The sequence below is a fragment of the Sus scrofa genome, chromosome 12, assembly GCF_000003025.6.
Source record: "Sus scrofa isolate TJ Tabasco breed Duroc chromosome 12, Sscrofa11.1, whole genome shotgun sequence".
NCBI classification, from domain to species: domain Eukaryota; kingdom Metazoa; phylum Chordata; class Mammalia; order Artiodactyla; family Suidae; genus Sus; species Sus scrofa.
This window is the reverse complement of record NC_010454.4, coordinates 50,553,561-50,566,536: the sequence shown is the minus strand read 5'-3', so window position 1 is coordinate 50,566,536 and position 12,976 is coordinate 50,553,561.

Genomic DNA, 12,976 nt, shown 5'->3' with positions numbered 1-12,976 from the left:
GTACAAAGGATCCATTCACCAAACTCGCTGTTGCAGCACAAAAAGCTATTCTTGTATCAGATCAACAAAGGGAACTGGTCCAAGTGCAAAGACAATTTGAGGCTTATGTTCTGTTTCCTGTGGAAAAGTGAAACCCAAGAGAAGCGCACTGGTTGGACAGAACAGGCCCCACCAAGGTGCAGCATTTCTTGAACTGAAGTTCTGATCCAGCAGGTTTGTGGTGGGGCCTCGGAATCCATACTTTAACAAGCACCCCAGGGGGGTTCTCTAGCCACGTATTGGAGGGTCGCCCACATTCTGAGAAATACTCGGTGGTGTCTGCCAAGATTTAATAGCAGATGCCATTAAAACTATCAGGAGCACAAGGCCATGACAATATAGTAAAAGAATAAGTATAATTACTTTTTCCAAGGTTTGGCTCAGTTGGACTTTGCTTGGCCCACATAAATGCTAGTAGATAGGTATTTATAAACAATAAACTTATGTTTAGCATCCTGAACTATATATAGTTGGTCTTTTTAGGGCTGCACCCGTGGCACATGGATGTCTACTCAATGTGCTGATTCACTTTGCTATAAACCTAAAGTTAATACAACACTGTAAATCAACTATACCCCAATAAAGTTTTTAAAAAATTTTAAATGAAAGTAAGGAGTTCCGGAGTTCCCGTCGTGGCGCAGTGGTTAATGAATCCGACTAGGAACCATGAGGTTGCGGGTTCGATCCCTGCCCTTGCTCAGTGGGTTAGCGATCCGGCGTTGCTGTGAGCTGTGGTGTAGGTTGCAGACGCGGCTCGGATCCCGCGTTGCTGTGGCTCTGGTGTAGGCCAGTGGCTACAGCTCCGACTGGAACCCTAGCCTGGGAATCTCCATATGCCGAGGGAGCGGCCCAAGACCAAGAAATAGCAAAAAGAGAAAAAAAAAAAAAAAAAAAAAAAAGAAAGTAAGGAGTTCCCATTGTGGCTCAGTGGAAATGAATCTGACTAGTATCCATGAGAATGCAGGTTCAATCCCTGGCCTCACTCAGTGGGTTAAGGATCTGGTGTTGCCCTGAGCTGTGCGGATCCTGTGTTGCTGTGGCTGTGGCATAGGCTAGCCTGGGAACCTCCATATGCCATGGGTATGGACCCGAAAAGACAAAAAAAAAAAAAGTTAAAAAATTAAATAAAAATAAAAGATTTTTGAAGTGTAAACACTAAAAAAAAAAACCCTGTTATTTCTATACACTAATAATGAACAGAGAAATTAAGAAAATAACCCCATATAATTGCATCGAAAAGAACAGAATGCCTAGAAATAAATTTAACTAAGCAGGTGAAGTACATGTATATTGAAAACTGCAAGCGATTGAAGAAGACACAAACAAAAAGATATTTTATGCTCATGGATTGAAGAATTAATATTGTCAAAATATCCATACTACCTAAAGCAATATACCGATTCAATGAAATCCCAGTCAAAAATTCCAATGGCATTTTTCACAGAAATAGAACAAACAATCCTAAAATTTTTATGGACCCATAAGAAACCCCAAATAGCTAAAGCAATCCTGAGAAAGAAGAATAAGGCTGAAGGCATCACATTCCCTGATTTCAAACTATATGGCAAAGCTATAGTAATTAAAGAAGTATGGTATTGGCATAAAAACAGACACATAGATCAATGGAAAAGAATAGAGAGCCCAGAAATAAACCCACATATATTGGTCAATTAATTTATGACAAAGGAGCTAAAAATAAACATTGAAGAAAGAACAGTCACTTCAATAAATTATGTTGGGGAAACTGGACAGCTTGCAAAAGAAGGAAACCGTACCACTGTCTTACATCATACAGAAAACTAACTCAAAATATGCTGAAGACTTGGATGAAAGACCTGGAACCATAAAACTCCTAGAAGAAAAACATAGGCAATAAACTCCTTGACATTGCTCATGGTGATGATTTTTTGAATCTGACACCAAAAGCAAAAGCAACAAAAGCAAAAATACAAGTGAAACTACATCAGACTAAAAACTTCTACATAGCAGAGAAAACCATCAACCAAATGAAGAGGCAACCCACTGAATGAAAGAACATATTTGCAAATCATGTTGTTGTTGTTTTTTTCCCACTGTACAGCAAGGGGATCTAGTTATCCTTACATGTATACATTTTTTCCCCACCCTTTGTTCTGTTGCAACATGAGTATCTAGACATAGTTCTCAATGCTACTCAGCAGGATCTCCTTGTAAATCTATTCTAAATTGTGTCTGATAACCTCAAGCTCCCGATCCCTCCCACTCCCTCCCCCTCCCATCAGGCAGCCACAAGTCTATTTTACAAGTCCATGATTTTCTTTTCTGTGGAGAAGTTCATTTGTGCTGGATAATAGATTCCAGTTATAAGTGATATCATATGGTATTTGTCTTCATCTTTCTGGCTCATTTCACTCAGTATGAGACTCTCTAGTTCTATCCATGTTGCTGCAAGTGGCATTATGTCATTCTTTTTTATGGCTGAGTAGTATTCCATTGTGTATATTATATATACCACATCTTCCTAATCCAATCATCTGTTGATGGACATTTGGGTTGTTTCCATGTCCTGGCTATTGTGAATAGTGCTGCAATGAACATGCGGGTGCATGTGTCTCTTTTAAGTAGAGTTTTGTCCAGATATATGCCCAAGAGTGGGATTGCAGGATCATATGGAAGTTCTATGTATAGATTTCTAAGGTATCTCCAAACTGTTCTCCATAGTGGCTGTACCAGTTTACATTCCCACCAACAGTGCAGGAGGGTTCCCTTTTCTCCACAACCCCTCCAGCACTTGTTATTTGTGGACTTATTAATGATGGCCATTCTGACTGGTGTGAGGTGGTATCTCATGGTTGTTTTGATTTGCATATCTCCTATAATCACCGATGTTGAGCATTTTTTCATGTGTTTGCTGGCCATCTGTATATCTTCCTTGGAGGACAGTCTATTCAGGTCTTTTGCCCATTTTTCCATTGATTATTGGCTTTTTTGCTGTTGGGTTGTATAAGTTGTTTATATATTCTAGAGATTAAGCCCTTGTCCGTTGCATCATTTGAAACTATTTTCTCCCATTCTGTATGTTGTCTTTTTGTTTTCTTTTGGATTTCTTTTGCTGTGCAAAAGCTTTTCAGTTTGATTAGGTCCCATGGGTTTATTTTTGCTCTAATTTCTATTGCTTTGGGAGACTGACCTGAGAAAATATTCATGATGTTGATGTCAGAGAGTGTTTTGCCTATGTTCTCTTCTAGGAGTTTGAAGGTGTCCTATCTTATATTTAAGTCTTTTAGCCATTTTGAGTTTATTTTTGTGCATGGTGTGAGGGTGTATTCTAATTTCATTGCTTTGCCTGCAGCTGTCCAGGTTTCCGAGCAATGCTTGCTGAATAGACTTTCTTTTTCCCATTTTATGTTCTTGCCTCCCTTGTCAAAGATTAATTGACCATAAGTATCAGGGTTTATTCAAATTATGTTTTTGACAAGAGGCTAATGTCCAAAATATAAAAAGAACTCATACAACTCAAAAGCAAAAGAGAAAATCAATTAAAAATGGGCAGAGGATATGAATAGACATTTCTCTCTCTTTTTTTGGCCACACCTGCAGCATTCAGAAGCTCCTAGGCCAAGGATGGAACCTGCACCACAGCAGTGGCCCAAGCCACTGCAGTGGCAACACAAGATCCTTAACCCACTGCACCACAGGAGAAGTCCATGAATAAACATTTCCCCAAAGAAAACATACAGATACTCTACTTCATGAATCATCAGGGAAATGCAAATCAAAACCACAATGAGGTAACACTTCACACCTGTTAGAATGGCTGTTCTCAAAAAAACAACAAATAACAGGTGTTGGCAAGGATGTGGAGAAAGGTAACCCTTCTGTACTGTTGGTGGGAATGTAAATTGGTGTAGTCACTATGGAAAACAGTATGGAGGTTCCTCAAAAAACTAAAAATAGAACTACTACGTGATCCAACAATTTTACTTCTGGGTATTTATCCAAAGAAAACAAAAACACTAATTCAAAAAGATATAAGCACCCCTATGTTTATTGCAGCATTATTTATTATAGCCAAGATATGCAAGCAACCTAATTGTCTATAGATGGATGAACAGATAAGTAAAATGAGACATACACAGAATGGAATATTATTCAGCCATAAAAAAGAACAAAATTTTGCCACTTGTGACAACACGGGTGGACCTTGAGGACGTTATGCTAAGGGAAATAGGTCAGACAAAAAAAATAAATAATGCATGATCTCTCTTACATACGGAATCTAAAAAATTAACTTAAAAAAAGAAGAAACCGAGCTCATAGACACAAAGACTAGATTGGGGATTGCCAGAGGCGAGGAGAGGGGTAGGAGAAATAACGGAATGGTTTTTGAATTTTAAAAAGAACAAAAGAGCCCTGCCCTCAAAAAGCAAACACTTTAATAGGAAGAAAGAAAAAAGAATAATAAACATACCAAGCATATTATCTAGTAGGAAGGAAGGTTAAGTAGGATGGGGTTAAAGGGCAGGATAAGGAAGATGGTGCAGATTGAAACAGGGGTCAAAGAGGTTTTGCTGTAAAAGTGGACATGCACTTGAAGGCCGGAGCGAGAGAAGCCTGCAGATCGCTGGGAGCCCCAAATCCTCCTCCTCTCCTTCCTGGACGGTGCTGGATGGTGCTGCAGCCACAACTCCATGCCTTCAGTAAGCAGTTCATTAAGCAAAAGGGAAGGAGGCATGCGTTTCTAATCCCAATTATTTAAAAATGACCAATGACAGAGGTTTAGTCATTCACTTATCTCCAATGCCTAGCAGTGTGTGAGGATTCAATTAATATGTATGTGTTGAATCAATCAATTCATCTATAATCAGTAACTTTTAAAATTGAAGAGAATGTGGAGTTCCCATTGTGTTCAGTGGAAATGAATCTGACTAGCATCCCCGAGGATGAAGGTTCGATCCCTGGCCTCCCTCAGTGGGTTAAGGATCTGGCGTTGCCGTGAGCTGTGGTGTGGGTCGCAGATGTGGCTCAGATACCATGTTGCTGTGGCTGTGGCATCAGCCGATTCAACCCCTAGCCTGAGAATGTCCACGTGCCTCAGGTGCGGCCCTAAAAAGACAAAAAACAAAACAAAACAAAACAAAAAACATAAAATTGAAGAGAATCAAAGACACCCCACATAACGTCTCCATAAGTACTAAACTTGATACAAACTGTATAGATAATAGATCCGAGGCTTTTTAAAGATGTAAACATGTCACTCATAAGATAATCAGAATATGACTTAAGTTTTGAATTTTCCCTCCCAGGCCTTGTCTGTATGCCTCACTTACCATAGGTATGATTTAGTGTTCTGTAATCACAAACACACAATTTAAAAACTAGATATACTCATCATTTATGCAATTAACAGTTAATTGACACACAATTTTTATTATGCAATACTAATTTTAAAATATCTCAAGGAGATGTTCCCATCGTGGAGCAATGGAAACGAATCCGACTAGGAACCATGAGGTTGCGGGTTCGATCCCTGGCCTCACTCAATGGGTTAAGGATCTGGCATTGCTGTAGCTGTGGTGTAGGCCAGCAGCTACAGCTCCAATCTGACCCCTAGCCTGGGCAGAATTTTCATCTTTTGATAACTGGAACTCACAAATGTATAATAATCTTTTAAAAAATCTTTATAATTAAATTGACTCTTGGTAGGTAAGCAAAAGCAATCATAAAAAGAGAATCTGTTTCCTATAGCTTTTTCTCTGGTTAAAAAGGAAAGAATCACTACATTTGGTCATTTACTGTAAAGAAACGGTAAATCAAATTTCCACTTTGGTGAAGCCATTACATCATCTTCATTTGTCATGATTCCCTTGAAATTTTGGTTCCTAATAACTTCCTTCCTCCCTCCCTTTCTCCCTCTCTCCCTCTCTTTCTCTCTTTCTTTCTCCCTCTCCCTCTCTCCCACCCATGCCCACCACATGCAAAAGCTCCTGGGCCAGGGATTGTATCCACACCACAGCAATGATCTGAGCCACAGCAGTGACGACTCTGGATCCTTAACTGGTTAGGCCACCAGGGAGCTCTCCTAATAACCATTTCTTACAGTCACAGTCTCAGAAGAAGTCCAGGCATAAAAACAAATAGAAATTTGTAGTTTTCATCACTCTCACCAGTTAGGCACTTGCGTTTCGGGAAGACTACATTATTTACACATTCACTTAACAAGTCCCTTTCTGCTCTCCGTGGCTGGCATGTTTCAGAATGGGCAGCGAGGGGCAGCCTCTGGAATCAGACCTGAGTTCAAATCCAGCTCAGGCTCATGCCAGTTTTGTGATCTTGGTCAGATTACTTGTTTGTCTGCATCTCAATTTCCTCATCTGTAGAAAATGGACACAATACTCCCTCACAGAGCACATTATGGATTAAACTAATGTACGCACAGCGCTGTGACATGGGAGACACACAGGACATGTTTGATGCCCTTTTTCTTTAAGGTGCTTGATGTCTTGACATACTCGGAGGAACATTCATTTACAAGGTCGGAGGATATGGTGTCACAACAGCAGATACCAGAGGCCAGTAGTTCCCAGGCAACACTTCAGATACCAGCATCAACCGAAACCTTTTTAAAAACTTCTTTTTAGCAATACTCAACAGGGTAGGGGTGCGGTATCTGAGTATAGTATGCACTTATTTCCTAATTAAATAGGTAATATACGCTGATGACTAAAAACTTAAATGATGGAAAGTGATGTGCAATGAAAAGGGAATTGCTCCCCCCATTCCCAGCCCCTGGCCCCTAGTCCCCTGCCACGGGGCATTCATTTGTTCCAAAGATATGTCTCATTTTCCCTATCTTTTTTCTCTGTGTTCTTCAGATTGGATAATTTCTATTCTAAGTTCATTGATTTTTTTTTCATTTACATTTTGCTGTAAGCCCATGCAGTGATTTTATGTTTCTGATACTGTGGGGTTTTTGTTGTTGTTGTTGTTTTAGTACTAGGACTCAATCATTTGGTTATTTTTTTCTAATAGTTTCTATTTCTTGATGATATTTATTATTTATTCATTCACTATGAATAATTTTCCTTGATCACCGGTTCTTATCCCATGATCTAGTCTCCTTATCCATTAAAAAATCTTTTTCCAGGAGTTCCCGTTGTGGCTCAGTGGTTAAGAACCTGACACAGTGTCTGTGAGGTCTGTGAGCAAGTGCCTAGCGCAGTGGGTTAAGGATCCGGCGTTGCTGAAAGCTGTGGTGTAGGCCTGCAGCTGTAGCTCCAATTTGACTCCTGGCCCGGAAACTTCCATATGTGCAGATGTGGCTATAAAAGAAAAAAGAATTTTTTTCCATGTCTATCTATCCTATATAGATAGCATTTCCTATCCACCTAGAGAATGAAGAATTAGACCTGGGATGCTGGAATAAATAATGTAGGCTCCTGGAGTTCCCATCGTGGTGCAGCGAAAAGAATCAGACTAGGAACCATGAGGTTGTGGGTTTGATCCTTGGCCTCGCTCAGTGGGTTAAGGATCTGGTGTTGCGGTGAGCTGTGGTGTAGGCCGGCAGCAACAGCTCCGATTAGACCACTAGCCTGGGAACCTCCATATGCCGTGGGTTCGGCCCTAAAAAAAGACAGAAGACATAATAATAATAATTAGTGTAGGCTCCTGAGTCCACTAGCTGAGAGAAGGCAGGTCTCTCCTGGCCACTCACTGCATCAGGGGAAACACATTTCCTCTGCCTGGGGGAAAAGGAAGCAGAATTGCTAAAACCATGCCCAAGAAAATAATTTCTTCTGAAATGATTCCATTATCTCTTCGTCATAGGAAGTATTTAACATCTAATTAGTGTATATTAAAGTCACTGAAAATTGCTTTCAAGATGAAATGAGGCCAAAACTGAGAAGAGTGTCTAGAAAAAAATAACCACTCATAAGCTTTTTTTATAAATGAATGAATGCCAAAAAAATTTAAAATAAATTATTTAACTGAATTGTATTTCCTAGTAAAAATACCAGAACCTTCCAAGAAAAGCAATGTCTGAGGGATTTTTTTTCCATGTAGATTTTATATTTAACACATTTAATAAAGAATAGGAGTTCCCATCATGGCGCAATGGTTAACGAATCCCACTAGGAACCATGAGGTTGCGGGTTCATCCCTGGCTTTGCTCAGTGGGTTAAGGATCCGGTGTTGCCATGAGCTGTGGTGTAGGTGGCAGACGCGGCTCGGATCCCGTGTTGCTGTGGCTCTGGCGTAGGCCAGTGGCTACAGCTCTGATGGGACCCCTAGCCTGGGAACCTCCATATGCCACAGGAGCGGCCCAAGAAATGGCAAAAAAAAAAAAAAAAAAAAAAAAAAAAAAAATCCACACCATGGCAGAGTATGTCTGGATATTATAGTTACGTTTGTTCTTTATGATGAAATTATCAGACATATCAACAAGATCTCAAGATCCAGTTTCTGAGAAAGGAAGATGGGAAGGGGTACAGGTTCAAGCAGGGACTTCTACAAAAGCTTGAAAATCACCTGATCCTGGGAGTTGTAAAAGATATTTTATTTGATTAATTTTTTTGGCCATGGTGTGCTTGACTGGGGACCTCGGTTCCCTGACCAGGGATTGAATCTGGGCTGTGATGGTGAAAGCACTGAGTCTGTTATAACTGCTGGACCACCAGGGAACTCCTGAGATATTTGATTGATTGGTTGATTGATTGATTGTCTTTTTAGGGCCACACCTGCAGCACAGGGAGGTTCCCAGGCTAGGGGTCAAATCGGAGCTATAGCTGCCAGCCTATGCCATGGCCACAGCAACACCAGATGCGAGCTGCATCTGTAACTTTTTTTTTTTTTTTTTTTTTTTTTTTTTTTTTTTTTTTTTTTTTTTGCATCTGTAACTTACACCACAGCTCGCAACAAAATTCTTCAAGATCTTAGAAAGCATGTGATTTGAGTATAATTTTTAAAAGTTGTCCTTCGTGATTACCTATTTGGGGCTTGTGAAAACCAGGAAAGGATGCTATCGTGTTGTCCTTTTATCCTAATGCTCCTCTCATTCTCATGGACATTTCCCAGTGTGGCCACGCCCTCCGACTAGTGGATTTTTACGGAGGCTTCCTCACACGGGCATGATCAATTACCAACTTGATTTCTAGTTCCTCTCCCCTCTGTAGAGAAACTGGGGGTGGGGCTGAAAATGCCAAGCTTCCAATCACGGCGTGTGCGGTCTACAAACCATGCCATGTGACCAGGAGGGACCAACTTCTTCGGCTTGGTGACCAGCCGCCATCCAGGAGCCCATCCAGAGTTGCCTCATTAGAACGAAAGCTGCTCCTAGTGTTCTTATCACTCAGGAAATTCCAAGGAGCCCTGTGAGGGTAAAGACTAAAAATATATTTATTATAAATCACCACATCACCGTATTCTTTCCCCCTCTTTTTTAGACACTTGATAGCATGCAGTACCAACCTTCTGCACAATGGTATTTATTGTTGTTTGGGTTTTTTTTTTTTTCATTTAATATTACCCCTGGGGATTATTTCATTTGGTGTACAAGGACTTTCTTGTTTTTTACAGCCTCATAGTTTATGATTACAAGCCTGTACCGTAGTTTATTTAATAAGCCCCTTATTGGTGGGCATTGGAAGTTGTTTCTAGTCTTTTTCCATTATCAACGATGCTGCAGAGAGTACCATGCTACCTGCAGGCATCATTTTAAAGCCCTCTCATCGCTGCTTTCTTTCTTACCTTTGATTACTTCGGCCTTGTTTCTGGAGAACCTGTCAAGCAAGCCCTGAATATTTGAACGTGTTCAACTTCCTATTTGATTGACTAGAAATCAGCCAGGAGCAAGCCTTCTAAGACTGATCAAATGATACTGATTCTGGAGTTCCCATTGTGGCACAGAGGAAACAAATCTGAGTTGGAACTTGAGGTTTTGAGTTCTATCCCTGGCCTCACTCAGTGGGTTAAGGATCTGGCATTGCCAAGAGTTGTGGTGCAGGTTGCAATTGCGGCTCATATCTGGCATTGCTGTGGCTGTGGTGTAGGCCGGCAGCTGTAGCTCCCATTAGACCCCTGCCTGGGAACCTCCATATGCAGCCCTAAAAAAAAAAATACATAAATATACAATTCCCTGGGTGTTTCTAAAACAAAACCCTTAAAGACTTGAAACAAAAATAGGAGTTCCTACTGTGGCACAGAGGCTTAAGGATCTGGTGTTGCCACAGCTGTGGCATAGGTCGCAGCTGTGACTTGGATTTGATCTCTGGCCCAGGAACTTCCATGTGCCATGGGTACAGCCAAAAAAAAAAAAAAAAAGTACTTCCTGTCATGCCTCAGCCGAAACAAATCCAGCTAACATCCATAAGGACACGGGTTCGATCCCTGGACTCACTCAGTGGGCATTGCTGTGAGCTGTGGTGTAGGTTGCAGATGTGGTCGGATCCCATGTGGCTGTGGCTGTGGTGCAGGCCAGCGCTGTGGCTCCGATTTGACCCTTAGCCTGGGAACTTCCATATGCTCAGGTTCAGCCCTAAAAAAGAAAAAAAAAAAAAGTTTCATAAAAATTCATCCAGCAATCTTCAAGAGGAAAGACCATTGTCTTCCTCAAGGTCCAACTGCCGAGGCACTGCCAAGATTCAGATGCGATCCAGGAGCCCAGACTCCAGGGACGGACAGCCTGGAAACAGGATCCTGCCCAGGATGTTGTTGGCTGGGGGCGCAGCCCACAGGAGAGCTCCCAGAGGCAGAAGGGGGCACACGCTGACCCCTCACGTGGCTTGCCTTTCCTTTGGAGATCCGTGTAGCACGTGGGAAAGACATAGCATGGCCCCTTGGCTCAGATTCCAGAAGGCAAATGTGGGCGAGATGTCTCGCCACATTCAGAAGAGGTCTCAGTCGAGCCTCTGGCATTGCACGTTGAAAAGGCCACTTTGGACCACCCTAGAGATGACCCGCCTGAGGGCAGTGCTCGGATAATGGACACAGTGGTTAAATTACAGAATCTGGAGTCAGGTCCTTAAAGCCTCTTTGTTTTTCCCCCAAGACAACTAATAAGGGGTGGAGCTGGGATTCCAGATATAGTACCATATCAGCTTCAGTATCTATTAGGCCGCAGCTGCAGCTCTGATTTGACCCCTAGCCTGACCCCTCAAACTTCCATATGCAGCGGGCGCAGCCATAAAAAGAAGAAAAAAATTAGCTGCATGACAGAGAAAATCCTGCAATAAGTTTTAAATGATATTATTTTCCAGACACACAGAGCCTTGGATTTTTTCAAAACTCTGCTGAATAAACCCTTCCTAATCAAAGCACCTTTCAGATGTAGTTCAAAAATACGACAAAAGCTGGTTTTAGTCCGAGGTCTGCAAAATGTTGTTTGGCTCCAATGAGCTAAATGGACACATAACATGTGTAATATATGACAGATTTGATGTATGTATTTTGATGACTTTTTCTAATAGTTTAAAATAAAAGCCAAACGTTTTGCGAAACCAGTGAAACATCTATGCCAACCCCTGGAGTTCTGGGCTTCTGCAGTGCCCTCTCGTTTTACCAATGAGGAAACTGAGGACCAGAGAGGGGAAGCAGCTTGCTCAAGGGGTCACTGGCATCACCCCTAAGTGCCTGCCCCTCAGCCTCTCCTGGGCAGTTCATCTTCAGCTCTGCAAAGGGCCACAGTTGAGTTAATGGTGCTGCAATCAATAGCTCTTGTTCTGCATATTTTCATGCTATAACGTTATTCTAGGAAATTTCCATTAAAATAATCAACACCTGCTGGTATGGGAGTATTACATATAATTTGGGACTGTAGGTAAACTGAAACAAGTTAGGAAGAAAGGGTATAATGAAAGTTGGAAATTTTAGAAGTCAGGGACTGCACCGCCTGGTTTTTCTTTGTTTGTTTTTTAGGGCTGCACCCACGGTGTATGGAAGTTCCCAGGCTAGGGATTGAATCGGAGCCGTAGCTGCCAGCCTATACCACAGCCATAGCAACGCCGGGTTCTTAACCCACTGAGCGAGTCCAGGGATTGAACCCTCATCTTCATGGATACGAGTTGGGTTTGTTACTGCTGAGCCACAATGGGAACTCTTCTTCTTTATCTTTGAATAATGAAATTTCACCAGAATAGGATGTATTAATATAGGTGGACATATAATGTGTGTATTACGTGTGTGTGTGCGTGTGTGTGTGTGAGAGAGAGAGAGAGAGAGAATTATTTCGGATGGGTTTTTCAATCTCAAGACTTGACTCTTAAATTCTGTATGATATCACTTATATGTGGAATCTAAAAGAAAAAATCCAAAAAAACAAAAAACTAATGAATATAACAAAAAAGAAGCAGACTCACCCATACAGAGAACTAACTAGTGGTTAGTTAGTGGCAGGGGAGGGGCAAAGAGGGATGGGGGGATGGGAGGCACAAACTATTGGGTGTAATATTGGCTCAAGGAATGACTATAGAACACCAGGGTATAGCCAATATTTTGTAATAACGGTAAGTGGAAAGTAACCTTTTAAAATTGTATTAAGTTTTTTTGGCGTTCCTGCTGTGGCAGAATGGGATCAGTGGTGTCTCTGGAGCTCTGGGACGAAGGTTCAGGCCCTGCCTGGCACATTGGGTTAAGGATCTGGCATTGCCCCGGCTGTGCCCTACCTAGGTCACAAAGTGTGGCTTGAATCTGATCCCTGGCTTGGGAACTCCATATGCTGTGGGTGCAGCTAAGGAAGAAAGAAAGAAAGGGAGGAAAGAAGGAAGGGAGGAAGGAGAAAAAGAAAGAAAGAGAGAGAGAGAGAGAGAGAGAGAAAGAAAGAAAGAAAGAAAGAAAGAGAAGAGAGAAAGAAAGAAAGAAAGAAAAAGGAAGAAGGAGAAAAAGGAAGAGGGAGAGAGAGAAGGAGGGAGAGAGAGAAGGAGGGAGGGAGTGGGGGGGGGAGAAAATTGTATTCAATTTTTTT